A 3,010-nucleotide genomic window follows, 5' to 3' on the forward strand; every position below is an offset into this window, starting at 1 on the left:
ACAGCCAGGAACCAGCCAGTAAGCGGACCGCAAACACCAGAGCCAGCGCCAACCTGTGAAAAGTAAGTGGATCAATAAATTGGTAAAATGACATTGACTCAGCGTTGTCACTAAAGCAGTGTTTCTCCTTACAGGGAACAAAACTACTGTTACAATAAAACGTTATTTTTGGAGAATATTGAAGATTTCTGCCTTAACTTTACTATCCCCTCATAACCCTACCATGCAGAAGATTTGTAATTGCCAAACTTCCAAAAAGAACTAGAAACAAATTCAATCAAATGTACATGATAACATGGATAACGTGAATATTATTGTTGAAATATTCTGAATCTTACCTCCCACTTGATTGAAAATGACAGCTATGATATACGTTTAGGCCATGGCGCCCATCAACATCCACAAATGCAAAATGAACATAGGTGGATGAAAATTTCATAAAAAAATTGGCAACGGAAAAATATAGCATAACAATCGAATCACAGAGTTGTCATTGTTATAATTCTCTACAAATGCGTTAAAAAAAAGGTTCAAACTATTTGAGACTTTTATCTACACTTCTGCTTCACTACCATGCAACGCATAGGCCCACGGCTCACATAAATGGCCAGGGAATCTTCCGACATGAACACCAATTTAAAAAATACAGAAGACCGATGACTTTAAAGAATCTATGAAAGTTTATTTGATTCATTTTCATTTTCACTATCCATTGCCCTCAAGCAACAGCTTGCACAGAAGCGATTCTGAAATGTAACACACGAACGACCAACATCGACGCATTGCGAGCGTAATTGCCGGTTCAGGATAGCCTCAAAAAATGCCTCACTGCAAAGTAGGACCCGTTCCAAAGCTTTGCAGCTTATGAAAAATTACAACAAACGATTACAGTCGAGCAGAGATGATGCGAGTGTGAAGATTTAAGAACACACACTATAAGAAAAATTACAGATTTTTGTATCAAATTTGATTACGAGGACTACAAGGAGCGCGGCGAGGTCACCCAGTACCTCCGGTCCCTCGGCCACACCATCAACTTATAGGTTAGGAAAAATGGGCAATTAGGAAAATCATATTAGGAATTGGAATTTTAGGAAGAACGGTTTTTGGAAAATGTAACTTAGGAAAACTGGAGTAGGAAAAATGGGTGGGAACGATTTTTTTAGAGTGTAGTGTTGAGCACTGGCAAGTGCACGCCAGTTGCACACTTTATTTATCAGTTTGGGCTCAAAGTCGGCCGAAAGCTTGGGTGTACATTGCACAATTGCCCGTTGCACAAACTGCTCGTGCGAGATCTCTCGTGGGTCCAACTGCTCGTGGGGTCTGAATCAAAGCTTTAGCGCCATGCACACACCGGAAGCTACGTAGTGCCTCGGGAGGGACTTCGAAATATTCTTCCCGCTGTACCTCGAACTCGTAACTCGGGGGACCGTCTATTCACCCAGTTTTAACTTATGTTGTTTAATAATTGTGTCGAACAAAAATATCAAAAATGCGTAATAAATCTGAAGAGGAAACTGACTCGGTGCTTCAAAACGAGTGGATTTTGTGATGCGTGCATTCTATTTGCACTCTATAAAAAATTAATACAAAAATCTGTAATTTGGATATGCAGTTTTTTCAGCATCCGTGATACAAAAAATTGTATTCTTTCGGATACAATAACAAATCTGTAATACAGATACAGAAATTTGCATCCATCGATACAGAAAAAAATATGTTTAAGTTCAAACATGCTCTGATATGAATGAAAAATATTTTTTCCCTGCTGGTTGTCTCATTCTAGATATTGCCCACACATGACACGCAATTAATTTCAATGTTGTACCTTACCTCTTACCTTACCGGGATTTGAACCCCAAACCTCTGGGTTGGGATTCGACGCCTTAACCCACGCGGCTAAGGCACTCTTCCCCATGTATTGGCTGGCCTCTGAGCCTTTCCCTTAGCTATCGGGCCATCAGATGGAACTTTTATGTGAATGCTTAGGAAATTGATTTTATCGCAGGTGGTGCCAGAATCAGTCGAACAGCTACTCAAATTGTGTTCAAATTGAGCGTTAAAACGGTGGCGTTTTAACCGCACGTAGGGTAAACCTACCAAACATGGATCATTTTTCAGAAAACCGTGGTTTTGGGGTGGATAAAAGTGTGATGAGCATGATTTTTTTTCATGGTTGTGTAGTTTGAACCTTTTGGAATGATATTCCGTTGGAATGAACTTTCTAGCTCCAATACTTTAGGAGCTACAGGGAATCCCCATGACCGCGAATTTTGATCCATGTTTGGAGGGTGGTACCCTAACATGGATCACCGAGCTAGAGTATCCCTCTTCACATATGTGATAAACAACAGTATTAGGGAAAGGCAACTTTTTTTGTTTTATCCCAAAACAACCCCTTCCTCTTTTTAGGGGTTGTGATCCATGTTTGGACGCTGACCCAAACATGGATCAAAACTTCGGCATGTTTGGATACGTTGTTTAGGCTCGTCTGTCGACGAAATTAATAGTTTTTTATACCAACGTGTTCCTCTGACTATTCTGCTCACGAAATTATAACTTGCTCCCACTCATTTGCATCTTCGGGGCGGATATAGGGCCTGGAAAAGTGGCATTTCATGTAACTAGAAATTCCGGCTTTTTCTATATATCCTGACTAACCACGTGATATTGACACTCTGATTCGTTTGAGAAATGTTCCTCGAAACCGGTTCTGTAAACTTAATACATACGTTTTTGAAATTATTGTATTTTCTAGCTCAGTCACGGGATCGTAAGAGCGGAAAGGGACCTAATATGTGCCCCAGGTTGCCTACCCGGACCTCTCGTAAGGCGCAATGAAAGATGTAAACGCTTGTAAAACTTTTCCTTTTAGAAATTTGTGATGCTTGTTTGCATCAATCCCTTTATTTTGGTCATATTTTGCCGTGTGCAAAGTGGCATCACGCATGCACGATTCCTAATGACTGATTTTGAGGCGCAAACTAAAGAAGTTATTTGAGGAGGGTTC

The sequence above is a fragment of the Frankliniella occidentalis genome, unplaced genomic scaffold (genome assembly GCF_000697945.3).
Source record: "Frankliniella occidentalis isolate FOCC.00 unplaced genomic scaffold, Focc_3.1 Scaffold271, whole genome shotgun sequence".
Classification (NCBI taxonomy): Eukaryota; Metazoa; Arthropoda; class Insecta; order Thysanoptera; family Thripidae; genus Frankliniella; species Frankliniella occidentalis.